Below are 24200 nucleotides of genomic sequence, written 5' to 3' on the forward strand. Positions count from 1 at the left end.
TTTGTGCTAGAATTAATAATGGCAAAGAAACTTAAGAGAAGAAATAGAATGTTCAACGTATCAAAAAGTGTACACGTTGTAAGGCAATAAAAAGATTCAGAGCAGAAACTTTTTTAAGATAAAAATAAGACAGGTTTATAGAAGTGTTAAAAAAAAGTTTAATGAAAAATCAACCTAAATAACTTGTTCCAATTAAAAACTCCTCATTCCGTTAGACTGCTGTTTTTAAATAAAAGCTTTTTGTCAGAAAAAGGCGGGGAGAAGAGGTTCGAAAGAGAGTTTTTTATAAAATTTAAATTCTGTTAAAAATGTAAACAAATTTTCAACATTAGGAAGGGTTTTTTCGAAAAGAGTTTCAACATTTTGGAGAACCGAAACGAAACTCTCCAAAGGTTGCAACTCCACAGCGCCGACGGTGAGTAACTCTCTCGCTGCCGGCGTCGCTGCCGCCGTCTACGCTGACCGCGACAGCGACGCCGACTGCGGCAGAGGCAGCGGGCAGAGCAGAACCGAAACCGAAACAGAAGAAGAAAAGTCGAGGAGTCGTGTCGAGATCGAAGCGCCGAACGGAACGGAACGGAACGAACTGAGCTGAACGGAAGTGCAGTGCAAAGCGGAAACGGAAGCTGGAGCAGTATTCCCACTTAGTGCTTGGCACGCACACACGCTAACTGGCACGCACACTCACACACACACACACACTCTGTCAAGTTTGGCGGGGTTCCCCGATTGTATTCTTCGTGTGTTCACTTTCTTATTATTATTGTAATATATAATTTTTCTTAATTAACAACGCGCGAAAGCGATCGAATTTTTTTGCAAATTTTTTTAACGTGCTCTCTTTCCATATAAAAAAAAAAACAACAAAATATAAACAAAATGTATAAAAAATAAAAAACGACAACCCTTAACAGCAGCGAGAACAACAACGTGCGGTGTTGTGAGCTTGCCGCTAAAATCAAATGAAAGTCCAAGCCAAGCGAAAGTCGACGAATAAAGTGGCAATATGCAGTGCGTGTGCATAGAAAAACCAGATATACAGCGGCCACAGGGTAAAGTACTTTGGACAAGTGTCAAATCCCCGAAACGCCAGTGAAAGAAAGAAAGAAAATCGAAGGAAAAATCAACATACAGCAGCATACGCAGAGAAAATCGCTGGAAAACCGGACAAAATGTTTGGCAGCCAAAGTGGCTGCCTTTGAGGCTGAGTGAGTGGCTCAAGGTGTGTGATCTATTATAACAGATAAATGTATATTTCTATTTTTGCATTCGATATATCCAAAGATCGTGTGTTTATATCCCCTGGACGTTTTGTGTATTTTTCTATAGCTTTTTTTATGAGCTAAGTCCGCTGATTTGTGGCCAATTTTTTGGCCAAACACTTCCGCTCTTGGATATACGCGCTCAATGGAAATCTAAGAATATTATTTTTAAAAATAAATAATGGCTTAGCCATGGCAAAAATATTCCAGTAGTGGCATTCCATTGCCCTGATGAACAATCACAAGGTGCGAATGAGGCAATGATGGCTCTTAAATCCCCAATTGTTTATCTATTGTTCAATAATAGCAAATGAATAATTAAATATGCCCAAAATACTTGAAAAAAGAGCAATTGCTCATCGTATACATTTTTCATTGGCTTTTTAATTGTAATGGCTTGTTTACTGGCTGATTTTTAAAGCAAAGATTTTATGCGGAATTTCCTTGTTGCTTGTTCAACAACAATTTGATATTATTATAACATTTCAATATATTTTATCGAGCTATAAAAAATATCGTTGTCATTTTCTGAATATTTTTATATTTCTGCCTTAAGCCTGGAAAAATATTCCCAAAATTATACTTTAAAACTATTCCGATTTAAGCAATCTTCCTTATAAAAGCCAGGCAAGTTTATAAACAGTCTCTGCCGTCAGCTGCCGCCGCTAGACAAACATAAACAAAATCAAATAAAAAAAACATTCGAGCGAAATGGGGAAAAGTTACAATATTTTCCAAAATAAATGCCGAGTTGATTTGATGATTTGTTCATGTCTTTCGGCATCTTTGCCTGGCCATCGCTCATTGAGAACCCAACGAACCGCAGCGGCAAAAACATCTCTCGCGATCTCAACGGGCTTTTCCTAACGGTCTATTAATAATTTTCATTTTTGATGCATTGCCATCTCTCTCTGGTTCTTCTGGTCCCATTGTCCAGATCTTAGAGGGCTTTGGGCCTTTGATATACGAGTGTTTCGACTTTTAGTGCAAATTAGAGAAATTCTTTTTATCTTTGCGGTCCGAAATTTTGCAATGCCAGTGTGGCATTAAATTAAGAGAATTCTTAAAAGATTTATTATGCTGATCAAAGCATAGAATTTATATACAGATCCGAGAAATCATTTTTTAAAGCAATCAAAGGTAATCTTTTGATAAAGAAAAAAGTTTCCTAATAATATATATATTATACAATTATATTTATTATTTTAAAGTAATTTATAAAAATTAATTTCTAAAACTAAATATTCGATTTTATTTTTTAAATTTCAAATGGTCAGAAAACTTATCAAAAATGCAATCACAAACCTATTAACATATTCAATTCAAATGCCAATGCAAAAGTATAATCTTAAATAAAAAATAGGAGATCATTAAATGGGTTTTCGACTATAATTTATTCCATTATTGGAACACAACTGCACAAATCTCCTTTCGTTTGGCCAAATAATTGCCAATCCAGGCTTAAACATATTTTCGTTATATTTAAAAACATGATTTCACCATTTATTTGTTCAATTCGTTTATATTAAAAACAATGCTGTCACATCCATTAATGCTCAATCGTAAAATTATTCAGAGCCTCGCAAAGAAATGGCCACTTGGCTTCCTCCATCACAAATAATTATTGTCAGGGGCTCAGCCCCTCTCCGTTTTCCATTTTCATTTCCATTTTCCATGCGTATATGCTTCGAAATTGGTTCCGCACATTTTGCCATATTAAATCATCAAAATGAAGGCAAAACAGAAAAAAAAACAGTCACATCAAAATGGCCACAAAAAATTAATGCAAATGTTGGCGCTTTCGCATTTAATATGCAGAAATAACAAAAAACGGTTTATAGAGTAAAAAACCCAGGAAAAAAAAACCGAAGCAGAGCAAAGTTGAAATGAAAAAAACAATTGGAATAATTGTGCAATATAATGACATATGAAATTTCATTTCAATTTTGTTTTTGCATCTTTTTTTTATTTATATAAGCAGAAACAGCAGCGCAGAGAGGAAATCATGTCCATAAAGTGAAAATTGCCATTCAAGTAAAAAAAACAGACAGTCACACACGAAATGAACAACAAAGGCGGCAGAACAAATAAAATAAAATATAAATATATAAAAAAAAAAACAAAAAAACGAACAACTAAATGGTTGAAAAATATTATAAATAAATTAAAATGAAATAAATTTACTCATGATGCTGGCTTCATCAATTGGTCAGGCGGGCAGAAGAGAAATTGTCAGATTCAGAAAAGTAATCAAAATGTTCCGGTGCTGTTTTATACAGGGTATTCTTGTTAAATTATAATATATTATTTTATTGAAAGACAAATATTACTGGTTCGGGTTTTTCATTGATGGTTAGAAGTCCCTTAGAAAGTATTTCAAATTACTTAAAAATAATATTCTTTGATTTATTTCAGGAAAAAAATATTTTCTTTTCGAATATTTTTAGCAGTTTTTAGAAATCGTAATAGCCAAAAAAATTACTTTCCTAGTTCTCACTTATTATTTAAAAATACTATTCTATGATTTATTTCAAGAAAATTATACAAATCTATTTTCTTTATCATCAAATATTACCCCAAGTGTTAATACTTTTTAATCATCTTCTTTGCTTATGAAAGGATTGTAATTCTTACGAATATGTTAAACACTTTCCATAAATCGTAAGGGTTAAACAATATACCTTAGTGGTTCTTCCTTCCCTTCTTGTTTTCTCCTCGATATTTTTGGTAACCAATAAGTCGACTTCTTGTTATAGATGGCATGTCAGTTATTGTCACTGCTCTCGCCTGACCTAATTTACGAGCAGGAAAAAGGAAACAAAAATTGCAGGACGTAGGAAAAAATCAGATGGCAGGATAATAAGCGAAGAAGAAGAACGAACGTGTCGCGAATTTGTCGCTATCGGTTTTTACTGTTTTTTTTTTGTGCTTTAAGCCTGCCAGCTGAAATAAAAAAAAATCCATATAGGATGGCACACTGCACACTGCATAATGGCAAATAATGCGGACTGAAAACAAAAGTGACTTCCTTTATTGTCGTCTCGACATATCCTTTCATTGTTGTTGATCTGGGCTTTTCAGTTACGGATTTGGGCTTTGCGATTGTTGATTCTGGGTTTTGAGTTTTCGGGCTTTGGGTTTTCAGTTTGGGGTTTTGGGTTTTCGGGTCCTGCGCCTGGCCTCATTTGTCCTAGTTTAAATGGTCTTTAGGTCGCGCGCATTAAACCATTGCAAAATTTTGCATACACATGCACATGGCCTCTCGCCTTCTTTGTATTGGTGTGTACCATCTAAGTGTGTGTGTGTGTCTTCCTTTATGTTTGTATTTATTTGTTTGCTGTGTTGGCTTTGATTTGGTTTCTGGCCTGGCCTGGCCTGCTATCGCCATCAAATCAGGCACACACAAGCATAATTGTCTATGTGTTCCAATGTCCCTGTGTGTGTGTGTGAGTGCCAGGATCTTCGTATCTGTGTTGCAGTGTAAATAGCAATTACAGGCCAACTACCCATCGCCATCGTCATCGCCGCTCAATGTGTTAGGGTAAATATATATATACATAATCAAGCGAATGCCCCCAAAAAGCGAAAATGCAATGAGGCAGCGCACAAAAACACACACAATTTTTACACTCCACGGCAAACAACAACAACACCAGCTGGTATACACTTACAAAAATACGAAATGGGCACCAATATTTAGGTCAAATATAAATATTTCACTTTCATTCTAATAATTATGGCGAGCGAAATTAGAATTTTTATTACAAATTTGTCACATTTATGAGTTTCTAAATTAATTGTAATATTGTTCAAAAAGATGGCCACACTACACATCAAGTGTGCTTAGTCCTCAATATAACGCAGCTTTAAGTAATGTTTCCTTAATTAATTAATGCAATGTTATACTACAAAGTTTATTTTTTCCATATAAAGAAATAATTATTTCAAAACCATTAAAAGAGATTTAAAATAATGCTGTCAAGGTTAATTAATTAACTTTTATTCAAAATAACTATAAAAATAAAATTATTATTTTATATATCAATGACAAACATTTACTCGCTAAATTATCCTAAGATTATTACTGAAATTTTAATTTTATTAAAACCCATATTAAAGGACACTTTTTTGCTCCGTGATGCCAACAGCAACAATGTTGCACTTAAGCTTCGCCTGCGCCCATAAGTATGCTTCGATAAGTGTGAATAAGCGTGCCTCGTGATGACGATGACGATGAATAGCAAGGAAAATGGGTGGCTAAGCGGGGAGAGAGAGTACATAACGATGCACTAACTTAGTTAAAGTGCTTGAATGAAGATGAAAAATTGTCTAGCTAAAAATAGAATAGCTTTTATATATTAGATGATAGTAAAGGAAAGTGAAGAAGAGCTAATGGTTAGAAAAAAAAATGCCAAAGTATAGGTTAAGTGCGGTAAATAGTTGCTTGTTTTAATGGCTTGGAAAATCCCAGCTTTATTCCGCAATTATTGTTTAAACTGGGGCAAAGTTATCTGAAGATATGGGCTAATTAACTTAATGTATTATTTTGGTTTAAAAAAAGTGGCATAATTTTTCCATAATTTTCAGTTGCTTTCACTTCAGGCAAATCCTCAAATTGAAATCCTCTCCACTTAACTTTTGCGAGTGGCTTCCAAATGGAAGGCCGAATGAAAACCGCGTGAAAGGGTCGCGCAAATGGGGTTGCTTCTCTCTGTCCCGAACCCATATTCAAATTGGTAAAACTAACTAAATCAGACAAGTAAAAACACCAAATTTAATTACATAGTTTGCGAGAAGGGTGCTTTTGGCATACGATGTACGTGAGACGATGTTGGACAGACATGGGCGCATTACACAATATTTATTTAATGGCATGCCTTTTCATACATAGAGAACCGCCGCCAATTTATGTCGCCCAGAGTTCTCCATCAAAGCGCTCAGAGCCATCAGCCCCCTGAACTCCGCCTCGTGACCGAGATTCATGGGCCCCCAGCCCCCGAGAAGAAGTTCGACTTTTGGCTTTGTCTTGAAAACGAAAGCAGCCCGGAAATGTTTGTGCTGGCCCCATCGTATATAGTGACTACTTAACTGTACTAGACCGTATATCAAACGTTTGGGGAATGGGCCAGGCGAAATGGCAGTGGAAGGCGCGATGTGTGCATATATTATGCAGTCACCTTGCCGCTGGGAGACAACAACACGTGAGAAAATCTGCAATGTCTTTGTGGAAATTGAAATTCAAAAATCATATAGTTAAAAGTAATCAAAGCCTCGGCTGTTACTAACAAAAATATGGTCCAGTGTGCCCAGCCTTTTATCCAAGGAAGTTTTACGTGATTTTTCCTTCATTTATTAATATAATGTTGTTGAAGCTTCATTAAATAGAAATTATGAAAATATATGGTCACACTACACATCAAGTGTGCCCAGGCTTCAATGCAACGCAGTTTTCAGTGATTTCCTCTTAATTTATTAATGGTTATTTCCAACTGTTTTGTTTCTCCCAGTGAACTGTCTCAATTTGCAGAAACTTGCTTTCTTTTCTTCACCGCTTCTTTTGCGCTATCTCTTACCAACTTTTCGCTTGCCTTTTTGCAGTTTCGCTTTAAGTTGGCTTTAATCACGGCCCGCATATGCATATGGGGGTATATGCGCCGGGCACACAGATATGGCCATATGCATATGGTATATACATATATATAAAGAGATATATATATATATAAGTCTGACAAGCCCGATTTTCCACTTCTCCGCCACTCTTCTGTCTCAATAACTTTGGGCTTTGCATTTTCGTTACGTTTCGTATGCAATTTTCGCATTTGTCTATCTCGCTCGCACATCGCCGGGAAAATGGGGCTGTGGGTGGTGGAATGGGGTGGTGCCACGCCCCTTTGCTCGCTTGTTAAATAGCATCCAAGCGTTGCTGCTGTTGTTGTTGCCGTTGTCGATGGTACGTGTTGGGAATGTAGGACATTGTTATGCAGGCAGGCGGCACAAAGGAGGAGCAACTGAGTGCGACAGAGATGGGGCTAGTAGAGATGGGGCGGCGAGGAAAAAAGCCGGAAAAAAAGAAGAGAAAAGGGGGAGTGGCAGGAGTAGGCCAGCCGCATGGCACGAAATGTGCAACACAAAAGTTTTCGTCATTATTGGCTTATGAGGTGAAATTTATTGCAGCATAATTCAATGGAGAACGGCAACAAATTCGGTGCCTCTCTTTCGCACACCGCCGCCGCCTGTCTGCCTGTCTCTTTCATTGTCTTTGGGTCAAGAAGAAGAAAATAATGAAAAATCAGGAAGTTGCCCTAAAAATAAAAATTAATTTAAAAATATAAAATTCCAATTAAATGGGAACTTTTTTCCAAACTTACTTACTAATTACTCTTCTTCTTTCTCTTTCCAGCACGAAGACCTTTTTTAAGACAGAAAGCCTAGAGAAACTAGAAAAAGTGCAGAAAGAGAAATTTCGAATTATTACGAGAATCTTCTTATATTTGAAATATTTTCAAATTCAAATTTAAATAACTTTATTCTTAATAAAAACTAATTGATAATTAATTACATAATAGTAAACAAAGCTCAAATAGACTGAAATAGAGTCCAAATATATTACGAAAGTAAAATGCAATTAATTCAACATATCATATAAATTAATTAGAACAAATTGCATTTAAGTTATAAAACAAAGCGAAAGCAAAACAAAACAACAAGCGTATAATAATTACACGCAAACAAAGGGCAGGAAAAATCGAATGAACAAAAGTCAAAAAATAAACACGCAAAAAAAGGGCGAAAAGTGAGCGAGAGAAAAAATAATAAAAAGAGATCAATGTGCAAAAAGTGCTAAGGAGGAGAAGAAGAACCAATAACCCATATAAAATACTGTAAAATTCGCCGTTTAGTTCGCGTTTCAATTAAATTTAATAATAAATTACTATGCTAAATCCAAGGACATAAATGGATCATCAATCGTAGAGGCAGCCGAAAAGAAAATAAGGTAAGTAAATTGAATGGGGAATTCATTGAAGATCTCTGGGATTATCTGCAGTAATTTAACGGAATTTAAGATATGCTATGTAAAATAGGGGAATAGATTTTCTGGAGAATGTATGAGAGGTCATGGCATCTTGCCTCTCGCTCTCGCTTTATTTTTTCAACAAGTGTGCCTGTGTGCCCCTTAGAGTCTATTCTTAGACAAATGATTTTCGGTTCTTTTATTCTGGTCTCTCCATTCAAATTGTCTTTATTTATTTGTTGTTGCCGCCCCGTTTTGTTTGTTTGGCTCCTTGTGAAAAATGATTTCTTAATGAGTCGCAACTGTGCGGTAGATTGAACCGAAAAAAGTTCCCTCCCCCGAAAAAGATTTTCGGAATAGATTGGCATAGATCATCGCGAGTATTACGCTGACTAATGGGTGTCTAATGAGTGGAAGAAGTGAGAAATGCCTGATTTAAACGAAGATACCGAAAATCTTCAAGGAAAATCAAACTTGTAAAAAAATAATATAGTAATATTAAATTTTTCTAACAATTAATATGTTTTAATTTTTCTAATTTCTATAATTAGTAAATTAAATCTCTGTTCCACTTCAATGTATTCTACAACTCAATACAAAATGTATTAATAAATGTTAAATTTTAATAAATAATATATTAATATTAAAGTTGGGTTAAATACAATTTTTTAAACAATTAAAATTGTTTTTATTTTTTAAACTTTCTATAATTTTTAAATTAAAACTCAGTACTACTTCAATTTCTTCTACAACTTTTCCCGGACCGTTTAAAAAATCTGTAAAAAATGTCCCTTGTAGCTGTAAAATCACACAAAGTAGAAAAAACCTGAAAGGTCGTCGTTTTTTTTCGGGAAATATATAAGTGAAAAATCAAAAAATTTCGCACATATCGAAAAGCACACGGCGGCGCTTCATTAACATCATTCCACTTTCGTAACTCAATTTGTGAGCTGAAAATTCGTGTCACATGTGCGACAGCTCAGGAAACAAGCTAATTCCAGAATCAGAGCCAGAATTGAACACATATCTATATATATAAATCTATATATGGATACGGAAAAAGCGCTGACGAAGCCAAATCAATTTCAGAGCTGGAAAAATTGAGGGAAAAAATCATAAAAAAGGGGGGAGCGATTTCTCGTCTTTGTGGCCATGGCCATTCATCGGGATTCATTCATAGAGCAATCAGACGAAGGATGGCGAGGAGCTTGGGTTTAGCACTAATCAAATCAAAGAGTTCGAAGGAGCTGGGAAAAAAACACTTCCGAAGGGAGGAAGGCAAACAAACAAATACGAGACAGGGAATGAGGAGTCCACCAACCAAGAAAATATCAATAAAATAAATTTAAAACTTTCAAATATAGATAATGTTTTGGAACAAAAGTCTTAAATAAAATACAATTTAAGTTTAGTACCAATTTAGTAATCTAGTGGATTTTTCCCACCTTTTTGCTGGCCATAAAAAATGTTCGTTTATAAAACAAACGTTCCAGACATATTTTTTCCTTTGCCTTGTCACTCGGCGGCTTGTAAGATTTTCCAACAGCTCCACGCCCACTTTTCCCACCTCCTCCTCCCACCGCACATCACATGTTTTTCACTTGACTCCGGCGGCAATAAATACAATAAAAACAAAAAAATCCCTTCGCTCTCGAGAAGAACACATTTTTCGTAGCAAATTCCAGGAATGAAGTGGCCCCACAGATAAATTAAATAAGATTGGCTGATTTGTGCGTTTATGGATTTTATGGGCACTTCATTACATTTCTTGGAAATAACTTTATTTCACAATTTTTCTCTATTTTTTTTTTTGCTGATAACTTCAATATGTTTTTAAGTGCGGCTGAAAATTTTTATGTTTATAGCTATTTATAAATTTTACTTGGTAAATTCCATTGTTTCTTTGTATATATTTTTTATTTTATATATTAAATACTTACAAATTTTTTTAAATTATTCTTACAAATTATTAAAAAATTTTCAAACTCGTAAATATTTAGTAATAAAACTTTTAAAGCATTTTTTATTCTATTAAATTTGATTTTATATAGAAGATCATCCAAAATTCGTCTTTGGACCTTGGTTTTTTTTGTTTGCCCTCCAATTTGTCCGTCAAAGGGGAGAGAACACCTTTCAATGTTGTGTGAAAGTCTACAGCATGTGTCCCATTTTTGCCAGGGGGCGTGGACGAGAGTGTTGATGGATTTTTAGTTGTTACGGTCGCCAGAGGGCCGTTCCTAAGGGCGTTGCGCATACGCCACGTGGGATGCCGTTGCCGTAACATAACCCTTTTCTTTCTCGTAATGCGCTTCCATATTTTACCGCCGACCCCCGCCCACACAATTTGTATTCATCAACCGTAGATTTCTGGGCTACGATTTCATCTGTAATTAATTTTAATGCAAACATTTTTGCGGCTTGAGGCGGCATTTCATTTGTTCCCGTTTACCGCTTGATGTTGCTAATTTTTATGAGCATAATGATTGATTGATTGATGGATGGCTGAATGGTTGAGCGGCTGAAAGGGGGATGAATCCAAATGAATGCTGATGGTTCGGTTGAGTGAATTGCTTTTTGATAGATCACAAATATGTCAGCGGGGGTGAAAGGGGCCAAGTCGGTCCCAGTTCATTGTTCGTTGTTTTTGTTGTTGGGCCGACCAAATGGAAATCGAAATGGAAATTCAATAAGAAAAAAAAAAACCGAAAAAGACAAACAAAAATAGAAACGAAATTCGTTTTATGAAGCGCAAAAATGGAACAACCACAACTCAAATTGGATTAACCTCATTACCCGAACTAAGCCCACGAATAAAAGAAATTACAAATGCCATAACTGCAGTGGTGGAATAATTAATAATAATTTCAAAAGAAAAAAAATCAATGGATAATAAAAAAATTATATTTTCGTAATTAATTTTATTTATTTATTAATTATGTACATCTATTTATACAATTTCTGAAAAAATAAAATCATTTTTCAATAATTTCATATTTAAAGAAATTCACTATTTTTATTTAAAGTATCTTAATCTGTTTCCAAGCTTGCCTTAAAAATTCATTTGTTTTCTTTGCTTTAAACCGGCTGCGTACTTTATTTCAACCATTTCTCTTTGTCCCGATATCAGTGGGATTTTGTTGAACTTTTTTGGCTTTGGCCAAACAAATTGTAAATTTAATTTGGGCCCCAAAAAAGGGAAGGCGGAAGGGCGTCAGCAGCCCGCACACACACACACACACAGATAATTGCTCAAAGGGGGAGTGCAGTTTGGTTTGCACGGAATGCATTTGGTTTTGTATCTCGCATAAAGTTAAACTCTCATTTTTTCATTGCGCCACCACGATCACAATAAATAAAACTCTTTTTCCAAGCGGCAGAGGAATGAATAAATTTTCAACAGCGAATGGGAAAGCGGCTGGGAAAAGCGAGGGGGTGGGGAAAACTGAGACACATTTGACAAGTTCATAAATTATCGGGCATGGCGGAAAAAAAATGTGTGTAATTTTTTTGATTGTTGGAAATTTTTCATTGAAAGCCATTCGCTTTTCGCCCCCATCTCTACTCCTTTAAAATGTATTAAACACAATATAAAATGGCTGAGAACATTTCCATTTCAAATGGGGCGTGGCAGGCACTTGCAAGGCAGGAAATAAATAAAAGGAAACTTTCGCCGGCGCAAAAAATATAAAGAAGAGAATAAAAATAAAAATGAAAACTTGTGTATGGCGCATAAAAAGCAACAATAAAAATCCAACAAAGTGAGACACAGCCACCGAAACTATCGCCAAGTCTAGTTATCCAGTTTTTTTGGGGAGGGAAAAAGCCCAGAAAAATACAGTACAAACAAAGCTAGCAGACGAAGGCGATTTGGGAGAAGAGTTGTAAGTGGAAATAATGGCCAATGCGGCGTATGCGCGATTTAAATTTTTCATTCCCCCGATGCCAATGCGAAAGAGCAAGGGAAAAGAGGGCTGAACAGGGCTTTAAATTATACAAAAGATGTCTGGCTGAAGGGGAGTAAAAAAGCGGCAATAGATTATAAAAAAATTCTATGGAAACGGGAAGAATTTGAAATGGGGAATAGGGAAAGAAGGGAATCTATAAATCGTTTTATATGGCAAATAAATTATGAAGACAAAAGAGTCGAATGAGAAAAAATCGCCAGTACTTTAAACTTTTCAATTGAGACTTTTTAATATTTTAAATTAATTTTAAATTGAGACTTTTAAACATTTAATACTGATTTTGATAATATTGAATACTATTTCCAAATTAAATATTTTATTCAGGCCATAGTTTTTCTTCAATTAAGTAATATTTTTGCTAGCCATAAAAATTCCTCATATTCTTTTGCCATTTTTCACATACTTACTCCTAACTCCTTCATCTTGTAAATCTGCCATCTTCTTGCTCAATTTTGTGCCCGCTCGACTTCTTCATTTATCAATCATCCGCCCCGTTGCACTTGGCTGACTTCATATGCAAATAGTTTGCCCTAAGTGAATATTTTCTAATGTGTTTTGCGTTCGCTTCCAGGGGGTTTTGGTTTGGCTGGTCAAAAGCCTTTCAAGTGAAATGCATTTGCCCCCTTTGGCCAGGCCATCTCTTTTTTTATTTCTCCAACCCCAAAAATCCCACATATACCGATTTTTTGAGGGTCATTTTTCTTGGAGGCAAAGCAAACTTCTTGCTGCTACGGCTGCTCCTTTATTATCTCATAGGGTAAAAAATGAATCGGCCCCACACACATATACATATGTATGTGCTACATATATAGTGGGTGCTTCGCATACAATGAATAATGGAGGCCGGGGGTCCTGAGCAACGAGATGCCGTAGCTGAAGCGATGACAACTATAGAAAATATTATAAGGATATGCGACCATAAAGCAAAAGGAGACCAAGACCAAGAACAACGACCAGCGACAACGAACGACGCCGGGGAAGACAAATAAAAGAGAAATCGTTTATTGCAAAAGAGCCCATAAATTGATTTTTTCAAATAAAAATAAAATATCGACACACGAATGGGGAGCCAGCACTACCATTGCCACTCCACCACTACCATCACCATCGCCCGAGAGTCAGACAGATAAAATAAGCCATCTACCATAAGGAGCTGGGTGGTGTTTGGGCTGCCGGCTTGCTGATGGTCTGATGGTCTGATGTTGGGCGGCAAGGACTAAGTGAGATGCTGCCAAGATACACGACTCAATAGCCTGCTTGTGGTCCAAAAAGAAGCCGCCTCCAAGACGCCACGAAAAAAAGGGAAGGAAAAAATAAGGAGAAATGGCCAAAAAGGGTGGGAGATAGTTGGGTAGGGTAGAAATACGTAGGAGACGCCTGCCGCCTGCCGCCTGATGGAGAAACATTGTCCTCGGCGTCTTTGTCGTCATCAGAGATTCGCCTACGTCCTTTTTGGCCAAGGTATCTGCCTGCCAGCCCCCATTTAAGTTAAAAACTATTAGGGGCCACCCCACCACCCACTGCCGTAGTACATAAATTAGGTGAACCCACACATTCAACCCAAAATGGAAAAAACGATGAAGTTTCGCTCGGTTGGAGGGTTGGATGAATTTTTATTAAAAACTATGGCCGTCTCTTTAATAAAGATGTGAACGGCACACGAACACATGGAAATGCGGAAACCATCACGAGCCAGGGAACATAAATAAGGACACACACACCCACACACATACAGATGGCATTTATCTAGCCCAGCAAAGGAAAAAAAATGATACAAAAAATGGTGAAGGCAGTGGAAAGATGGTTGGAAAGGGCGCAAAGATAGTTGGTTATATAAGACCGATATTTGATTCCATTTCAGTTCACTTCATTCGGCTGAAAAATATGTTTCATTCTATGGAATTGGATGGTACAGAATATTTAGCTTGGGAACACTTAATATTACCATTGCTTAATATTAATTTACTACAGCTAGTTTGTTAGTACGATCTATTCTAGGTTATCTTACTTACAATGCGGTCCTCCAATCCCCTGAATCCCGTCCATAATCCCTCTGGAGAATAAAAACAGAAAAAACTCCACTGTGTTTGAGTGCCTTTGGTTTCTCCGCCCATAACTCGCAACATAAATCAATTTGGCCATTTATTTAGCAGCAGGCGACATTTGCATTTGCTTATTAAAAGCGAGGCGAGAGACAAAGAAGATGTGGAACGAGAAGGGGAACGAGAAGGAGTAGTCGTGACAAATATATTTCACAATTTTAATTGGCCAAACAAACTTGAAGTTTTGAAGTTGGTACCGAGCTGAAGTTGAGGCTAAAAACTTGATTCCTTTCTTCATTCGCTGCAGTTTCTGTTTTTGCCGTTGCCGTTGCCATTGCCGTTTCCTTTTCTTATTCTTATGCTGCTGTCGCATCTTCATTGTTTTCATATACCCTTTTGTTTCGCAAGCCTGGCAATCATGACGTGCAGCTTAGAATTGGTTGACTGATCTCTAGAGTTTTTATGGCCAAATTTATTTCTTAAATCAAAAAATATTAATGCTTTAAATGGTTGAAAATGTATTTAAAACTAAAATGGCGCCCAACGTGGGGCATTGTTGCTCCTAAACTAAAGTGGCGCCCAACGTAGGGCTTTTTTTTCGATTTCCAATGCTCTAATTGCAAATTAAGCTCGAATAAATCAAATTTACAATTACAACTTAATCTAAGCCATATCTGTTGACCACTATCAAGTGTATTTGAAAGTTGGAGGACAACTAAACTTTCGCCTGGCCTGCTTTGTTTGCTGGCTGTTGGCTGTTCACTGGCAACGGGAAAGTTTTCAATCCAAAAAGGCAGGTTGGCTAAATTAAAAAGAGTGCGTGGAGGGAGTGAGAGGCTGGAGGGAAGGAGATTCATGAGCGGCAGTTCCAGCTTGGCCATAAACTTTATCGCCGGAGCAACGGAGAAACGGGCGCATCTGCCGGAGATTCGCCTCGGTGTTCGTGGAGTTTCAAGACTGCTGTTCTGGAGTCTGGATTCTGGAGTCTGGGGCAATCATACATTCATATCCTCATGTTTATTTAACGATGCTTTTTACGCTGCACACGCAGGGAGCGCGAAATGCAAAAAGGATTAAAAGTCATCCCATTCAGCTTCTCATCTCGGCAACCGGGATCCGGGATCCTTCAAGTGGCGTGAAATTTGGCACTTTGAGTGGCGTTTCTCGGTCTTTACGAAACTTTTAACTAAACTGAAAGTACTTTTGTGCGTGTGCTTGCTAAAATATTAAAAAACATCTCTTACTTTTAGGGCTCATCAAGTGTCAAAGTTGTTATCCACTCGTCCCATGAATCCTCTACTTTCGCCGGAAGTATAGTAAACTATTTCGCATCGAATCGCAGCCTTTGATTTAGTTAGCATGAATTTCATTTGATGTGAAAAATACTGGATATTTCTATAAATAAATTTTAAGCTCTGCGGAATTCTTTCCCATAAGCCAGGGAGCAACATCAAAGCGTTTCTTTTTCTCCTCCCAATGCGATCTAAATTTGCTTTTTAAATGTATCATTTCACGGTTATGAATTGCTGAAATAGACCGTTGATTGGTCTGGTTTAATGTTTAGATAAACATTTTCAACTTTAAAGCCGCAAATACTTTCTTCAAGTTCTCCAATTTCTTCAGTTGAAGCTTGAAGAGGTGAAACAATCCTCAACCATTGAATCAATTCCCGTTGGTATTTCAGCATATTATATTTATCCTTTTACATCTTTCACATATACATACCTTTCTTTTTTAACTCTTTTTATGTGCACTTTGCCCTGTTTTTTCTGCATGCTTTTCTGCTTTTTGCATTGGCCAATTACGTGGGACAAAAGCAAACGGAACGAATGCCAATTGGTTGCCAGATAAAGAATGCAGCTGCAGACTGCGATTCAGATTCAGATCGGGAGAGCTACGAGAGCTACGAATGCCAGGAGATGTATACTTTTTAATATCACAAATGGAGGGAATTATTATTGAAATATTTACAAGGGACAAATACAATTGAAAGGCAAGTGGAGTGGGAGTGGGGCCTCCTTCGTGTCCTTTGGCTCCTGTTTCAGCTTCAGATTCATTCTGATTCTGTTTCCAGTTTCCGGCTCCAGACCGAGATGACATAATTTATGGCAGCTAGTGGAGTGGAGACAAGTGTCCTCCAGCGGTCTCCGAGGGTCTCCGTGGGTCTCCCCCCTGGGCAATTAAAACGCCAAACTAATTAGATGAATTCTGTGTGATTTCCGTATAATTAAATTGCCCATTTGAGTGGAGTCGAGTGGTGTGGAGTGCTTTCATTCAGCGGGTAGATACTTGATTTCTAAAAAAGAAAGAAAAAGAATGTTTTGAATGTTTCAGAAGGACTGGGGGAAAAACATTTGGAAAAAAATGAAAAAATAAAATAAAATATAGCGGGAAAACCCCAAAATAAATTATAATTTAATAAATATCTGATTTAATATTATTTCTGACGGAAAATTTATGTTACGTTCATTTGGTCTAAAGTAAACACAGAATGCCTTGCCATTTGATATCTCTTTTATGTCTCTCAGTGTGCGAATATGTTTTACAACATTTATAACATGCTAACTATACACAACACACGGCTGGGACTTTCTGCAGCCACCCACTCGACGTTTAAGTTTACGGTACTTAACGTAATTTCCTTTTGCTGGCAACTTTTCCACCCACTTTTCAGGGGGTCAGGGGTGGGGATTTTCTTTCCTCTTTTTTCGGTGGGCCGTCTAGTGGGTGGTCTAGTTGAGCCAAAGATAAATAAGCAAATAGGCAAATAAATCTTCATTTCAACTTCTTGTGAGGCTTTCTTAACTTTTTCTCAGCTGTTCAGTGATGCTACACCGCCTCATGCCTTTTAAGTTTTTCCCTGTTTTATTTTCTTTTCTCTCATCTTTTTTTTGTCTTTTGCTGAGCTCCTTGTGCTCTTCTTAGCCAATTCAAAAATTTCCAACTTACGCTAGTAAATTGTTCGGGTAACATGCACTTAAGTATGCCACACCGCCGGAAAAGCCCCTCGAATTTCCCTTTCCCAGCTCCTTTGGCTCCTGGCTCCTGCTCTTATTTTTGGAACCCGCAGCTGTAACATGTGTACCATCCATGCACACGCTTTGTCTTTTGGCCCTGCTCTCTGTTCTCTTTACTCTTGCCATTAAAAGTTGAGCCCTGCAGGGCGAAAGTTTTCCCCCAAAAACGCTTAGCCCTGCTAACCAGTCAGCCCATCCAGCCACCACCCACTTTTCCAGCTTTTCCTTTTCCTTTTTGGGTTTTTCATTGTTCAAGCATTTCTGGTATTTTACTTTGGTATTTCATTTGCGTTGTCTTCCCTCTTTATTTGTTCTTACCATTCCCGTTGTCAAGTGCAACATTTCGGGTTGGCTGCAATTGGGATTGGGAAAATTCTCCACTGCACTCCACGGAAAGGATGAAAATGGGGCCGTGAGTGATATGTAGGTGACGTGGCAAAAAATGGAAGGAAAACTTTGCTGGCCGTAAGTTAAGTGTCAGGCTTCGGGGACTAATTAACATATCGAGTAGCACAATTAGGTCAGCATTGAGATGGATGAATTATTTATTCGATAGTCGAGTGAGAAGCTTAGAAATGAATTATAATTCATATTATTTTGTAAACTAGTGTTATCAAGCAGGCAAATTTGATTCGGGACTAGGATTAAAATTCACTGCTTAAGAATGGAAACAATATATTTTATTTAAGTCAGCTAAAAAATTAAACAAAATCGGCGCCCAACGTGGGGCTTGTTGATTGATTGATGATGTTCTAATTACAAATTAACTAAAATTTATAGAATTATATTTAATATCCCTTAAAGTCTTTAAGAGACTTCAACGTGTCGGTTTCTCTAGGGAATCCGCGGACTTTCTCCGTTTCTCTGGCAACTGAGCTGCATTGATTTAAATTTATTATGCCCAACGTCAGCAGCGTGGCAAAAATTTGATTACAAACATAAAAGTTTATTTGTTTCGCTCAGTTCTCAGTTCTCAGTTCCCATTTTTTTCGTTGGTTTGCTTGCTTTGCCAGTTGAAATGAAAGCAGTTTCTTGTCCCCACCTCGCCTTAACACTAATTTCATTTCGCAGGTAAGCCTGCTCAACTATTCAGAGAAAGAGAGTAGAGTAAAGTAGCGTTTCCGGCTTGTTCGCCTGGTATTTGAGTATTATTTTCGATAAAACAATGTAATGAAATAATTTAGAATTTCAAAATGCTGCAAATATTTAGGGAATATAGGAAAAAGGTTTCACAATTAAAAATCTATTTTAAAAACCTTTTTTTTTCATTTGGAATTATTAACAGTGTTTTTATTTATTGTAACTATTTTTCTGAATAATAATTATATTATTTTTTTGTAATAGATTTTTACAAAGGGGTATCAAATATTTCATTCAATTTCCCGTGCATTTGCCCCGTTTTTCGTCATAATCCGTCTGTCTGCTCTTCTAGGCTGAGTCATTCATTCACTCACTCAGCCATTCATTCAGTCATTCATTCGTACACTTCCTGCATACCTTTGCATATTTTTGCAATTCAGCGGAAAGTTCACTTCGCTCTCGCGCTCCTCGCCACTTCCTCTCGCTTTTCCACTTTTCCGCTTTTCCGGCGTCGCCGTCGCTTTTCTTCTCGAGCTTTGTGTCCTCGGCTTATGTCAGTAAACTGTAAATATTTAATTAATTTGCATGGATATTTTTTATGCCAGCTAAGTTGAGTTTATTAGTCGCGCTGAGATGACGGTGACTCTGTCTCTGTGTGTGTGTGTCAGTGTTAGTGTTTTGCCCCCCACTTTTCCGCATTTTCCTTTCCGCTCCGCTCCCTTCTTCTTCTTTGGTTTTTCTCGCTCTGTGGCTCTGCATAATTTACCAAGCTCTTTAAATGCTTACACGTGTGTTTGTGTGCCAGTTTTCCGTTTGCTTTTCCGCTTCCCTCTCCGCCAGCCAAAAATAAAGAAGAAAAAATCCTGTGACTCGGAAAATGACCACAGCTGGAGTACCATTTTCCGTCCCCATTGGGCTGGCGACCAAACTTGACCAATCTATGGCCACAGCTGAAATTACATGGTGAAGTAATTAAAACCCATGTAAAATGAAGACGAGTAACGTCCATAAAGTTCAGAAAAAGATTTAAATTTTTTAATTAAAATTCTTTGATCTGTATTAAATGATCTACATTGTTTTTGTATGTAAAAACTAATTAGACTAGTTTAAATTTAATTTTTTATAATTTAAAATAAAAAACCCTTTTAACACAAGAAGTGTCATATTTGTTGTTCAAATGTTATAGATCTCGAAATATTTGTTCTCAGCTCAAAGCGAGGTACTCCACAAAAGGCCACACGTTGCCCCCAAAACTCCTTGTCACCCCATCGTCCTTTTTTATCCACCTACCTTCTCCCCACCCCCATTTTCCACACCGCTCTTGTGCGTTTGTCCGTGTTCATTATTGCGGTTAATCTGTTTGTTCTGCTCCGCTCGTTGTTTGGGTTTCACTGACAAAGTTTGCCCAAAAAAGCAAAAAAAGGACTCCAAAAAATTCCCCATTTTTTCTTTCTTTTTATTTATTTTTTTTTTTCTTTTTTAATAAGCTTTACTGGATGGTCAGGTGCAAAAAAAATTAAGCGAAAGTGTTGGTCATTGGACAAGGGGATGATGGGAAAATTTGCGGGCGGCGGGTGGTGGATTCTGCGGGGCAATCATCTTCCTGGCACGTTGTTGACATCAAAATAATGACTTTGGGATGCGGGGAAATGGGAAGTGGTGGAAAATGCGGGAAAATGCCCCCCGAAAAACTGGAAGGCGTTAGGCGGCAGCAGTGCAAACATATGCTCAGGAAACACCCAGAAACATACAGCGTCAGGAGTATGTGCACTGAAAGAACTTTAGAACGGAACTGTGGTTAATATTTTAAAGTTTATTTTCAGAACTTATTTCATATCATAAATATCATATACCAAATTAAACAAAATTGGCGCCCAACGTGGGGCTTGTTTTCTGATTGAAGATGCTCTAATTGCAAATGAACTAAAATTTTTAACAGTTAAATATTATAGAAGTATATTTAGTATATTTATCTTAAATATCATATCATGATATCATATACTATAATTTATTTTCAAGCCGAAAAAAATGCGTCGAGCTGCGTTTAAAAACTCTAAAAATTCCTCTAAGTATTAGAAATTATTGGGGGAAAGAGAAAGACATACAAAGCGGCAAAAACTTGCCCTACTCATCAGGTTCCCAGTTTCCTTAACACATTTGTTGCTCTCCCTCTCCATCCTCATCAGCATCATCATCCTGTTTATCATTTTCTTCTTAATCATCATCATAATCATGATCATGTTCTTGTTAATTACAAAAAAAATGCAAAAGCACGAAAATGCCGCTGTTTACCAAATTAAATGCTACTAATTGGACGAGTTTAGCGTCGCTCAAGTGTGTGCTTTGCCCCGCCCCCTTTTTCCCTTAAGCCCCTTCGCCCCTGCCCCGCCCATTTCCACCGCCTGTCATCATTTTCCGCCCCCCTTCTTACGGCGGTTATGGCTTTTGACGGCGGCCCATAGGAATTTTTAATGAAAGAAGTTATTAGTATGTATCAGAAGCATCGTTAGCAGCCCAAAATGAAAGTTGAATGATGCAGTCGGGGGATTGTAGGTACATATATGTACTTTACATATGGATGAAGGGGTACACAAGTCAAAAATACTTGCAACTTTTGAAAAAATCCAACCTTAAATCCAACACCAGCACTTGGTAATTATGAAGAGTAAAGCCAGGGCAAAAAACTAAAATATTTAAATCCATCTTAAGCTGATTCTAAACTTCCGCTTTCCGTTTTGCCAGCTGCTCTAATTTTTCCCCCAAAAAAACTTTACTAATCTCTGCCTGTCCTTTGAGCCTTTAGAGCATGTATAAGTCCACCTTAAGTTCGGGTCAATGCTTTTATTCTGCTGCCTTCCATATATTATTTATTTATATTTGTTGTTTTTTTCTTTCTTTTTTCCTATTTACTTATTTCATGGGCGCTGCAGCAGCTGCAACAAAAAACAAAATAAAATGCAGCACACGAGGCGTATGAGTAACGTCAGATGAGCCGCTCCACTTTGCGAATCTCCCTTCTCCCTTCGCCTTTCTCCGAACTTTCTTCTCTGCACTTTCTTCCATTTCTTCTTCTACCTACACACTCGCTTTATGTGGGGCATTAAAAAGCGCCGACTACTACTGCCTGCAACATTTTCTCGTAACCCCATCAGCCCTTCAAGTATTATTAATAAAACGTTGTCGCATCGTTGAGCGCATGATGTAGCCGCTTAGGAAAAGTGGGGGGCGGGAAAAAGCGGTGGGAAAAGCGGAAAAGCGGCCAAATGGGGCCAGTGGGCGTGGCCTGACAATGCTTATGGAACAGCGAACATTTGCAACAAAACAAAATCCGGAAACCACGACAACGACCAACAAATAAATACGAGCAAAAAAGCAAGAAAAAAAAATGAAGAAATGGGCGGAATGGGGGCGGGCAAAAGCTGGGTTAATAGGTCTCCATATGGGAAGGTCTGGCTCTCGGAGTGATTGTGATTGTGCCCATCGTACCGTCAGCTACCGAGATAAATTGCACTCATGTAGACGAAGGCATTTCGCATTCCAAAGTTTTCCACAACAAAAATAGGGGTATAATCTATGAAGCATTACCACAAATTTAGGTTTAATTGTATATTTCTTGAATAAAATTGAAAACTGACTAACGGAAGCTTAAAAACGTTAACAGAAAATTTATATAAAATCAATGAGCATTCTTTTAAATTTTAACATTTATTTTTTTACTTTCCGCATTTTCTGCATTTTTTTGCAAACCAAACGTAAAGTATTGCATATTTGTGGGCACTCACACACACACCAGCCGAAAGTGATGACGTAGATGTTGATGAGACGTCATTGTTGTTGACTTGGCAGTTTGTTGAGTGCCAAAACGGAAGTGGCTCCCAAAAATATAATTCATATTTAATACGCACGCGGCTTTGTTTTTGTGTGTGTGTGTGGGAGCTCACATAATTAGTTGCAGCACACAGTCAAACACACACACAGACAACGGAAATCAGAATTTATTTGTACCAGAAATAAATAATTAAAAATGCCTGGGAGGAGGTTTTTCCGGAGATCTTCCACCGAAAACTGTGCAAAATTTAATAAATAAATAAATAGCAGACGGAAACATACACACACACACATTGTTTGACATGCCGTTGAGCTCTGCAGTTAATTAAAAATTGCGCCAAGAAGAGCCGGAAAAATATTTCCCAATTTTCCTCGAAAGGCTGACTGACTGACTGACTGACTGACTGAAGAATGCTTGGATTTTGTTAGACATTTAGGATTATTCGACGAGTATCGGTTTTCATTGGAAAAATTTTGCTTTATCATCTATCTTCTATCTACATTATGGCTTTAGAGCAGATTATTTTCATTTCATAATTTATATGCACATAATTAAGGCTGAATTTATTGAATTCGCCATGAAATATATGTGTCTACCATCCGGTTTCCTTTTCACAATTTAGGTAATATACTTTATGGCAGATAATTGCATAGAACGCGAGATAAATAAATTATTCTCTGTTAGTTTATCATATTAATTGGTTTTTAATAACATCTTAAACTTACCCACCATCTAAATAAAATAATTTATTCTTCTTATTAAATAAAATATAAAGTTGCTTTCCCTAAAATTAAATTTTCTGTCTAATTAGACAAGCTTTGAGTTCCAATTGGAATTGAATAAACGTGCAGATAATAATATTCCATACATATATTTTGCGAGAGTATTTGCCAAAGATTCGCCGTTTTCGAAATGCGAATATAACTAACATAAATCCCACGTCGCCGTGCGGAAATGAGTTCACAAAGCTCCAAAATGATTTCTATCTCCTTTGAGGTGGCAAAAACGGGGGACGGAGCTGCGCCTCATTAATTTAAATTTCCAACATGTGTGTTTGTGATTTTATGAAATTAATTTCGCCTGCATGGCACATTCTGTGGTTATGAATTTATTAAAATCGCTTGGCAAAAACTGCACCAAATGGCAAATTAAGCAGTTTAGCAGCAGATTTATGTGTGCGCGGCTATAGGCCACTGTGTAGGCCAAAAGTCTTTATGAAGTTGCTAACATTTATGGCTAATAAATATGCATGTGTATTCAGATAAAGCATTTGATTTTTTTATTTATACCGCTGACAAATCAAAGCGATGCCAAATTGCGTATACGCCATGTGCGCCCTTGTATCTTTGTGGCTTTGAGTCAACCGAATCGCTTTTTATGGCCGCCAATTACGTTTGATGGCACGCAAATTCTATGGATTATCTTCTTAACTGTATTTATATATATGTATAGATTTTTTTGGGATACATAATCTTTTGACCGTCAGTTGCCTTCACTTTTTGTGCCAATTTCCAGCGGAATATGTGCATTTAACGCGTTGCCGAGGCCGCTGCTCATTTTCAACCTGACATGATTTTCCTCTTGGCCATCATAAATTTCATTTATCTGTTCATTGTTTTGGCGTGTGAAAATCAACGCGTCAAAATGATTCGCACGATTCAGCTGTGAAATATAGAAATATTGTAATAGAAAATATAAAAAAAAAAATTAAAACACAAAAATAGTATTTTTATCCACAATTATTTTATAAATTATAAATAATTATTTTTTATTATTAAGTAAAATATGTTCGAAACCCCTTAGTAAAAGAAATAATTAAACTAGTTTTAAAACTCATTTTCTAAATATTATCTGCAGCTTATTTATTTATTTTAGTCATTTCGTCAAAATCACTCATAATTCTAAAATTGTTAGTGGTTTGTGCATTTGCGTTTGTTTCGCCTTTTGCGCTTTTATCTTTTGTCTTGTTTATCTGGGTATTTATTTAACATTT

General features: G+C 37.0%; 1 protein-coding gene and 1 long non-coding RNA gene across 4 annotated transcripts in view; both read left to right on the forward strand.

Annotated features, from left to right (window-relative positions):
• shakB (shaking B) overlaps nucleotides 1-24200 on the forward strand; it is a 158940-nt gene that overhangs the window by 551 nt on the left and 134189 nt on the right. The window contains exons 2-3 of one of the 2 annotated variants that reach the window (XM_070218376.1): nucleotides 915-1222; nucleotides 7663-8256. The gene's annotated coding sequence lies outside the window, so the exon portion shown is untranslated. Of the gene's footprint in view, nucleotides 1-515; nucleotides 1223-7662; nucleotides 8257-24200 lie in introns of those variants that run through there. The other variant, XM_044395532.2, reaches the window with a different exon arrangement.
• LOC138913931 (uncharacterized) lies at nucleotides 15599-16522 on the forward strand. 2 transcript variants are annotated; one of them, XR_011419818.1, is made up of 3 exons: nucleotides 15599-15952; nucleotides 16099-16274; nucleotides 16356-16522. It is a non-coding gene; the product is annotated as an uncharacterized lncRNA (long non-coding RNA). The 2 variants fall into 2 exon arrangements; XR_011419817.1 differs by having other exon boundaries at nucleotides 15603-15956.

Source organism: Drosophila takahashii, chromosome X (assembly GCF_030179915.1).
Source record: "Drosophila takahashii strain IR98-3 E-12201 chromosome X, DtakHiC1v2, whole genome shotgun sequence".
NCBI classification, from domain to species: domain Eukaryota; kingdom Metazoa; phylum Arthropoda; class Insecta; order Diptera; family Drosophilidae; genus Drosophila; species Drosophila takahashii.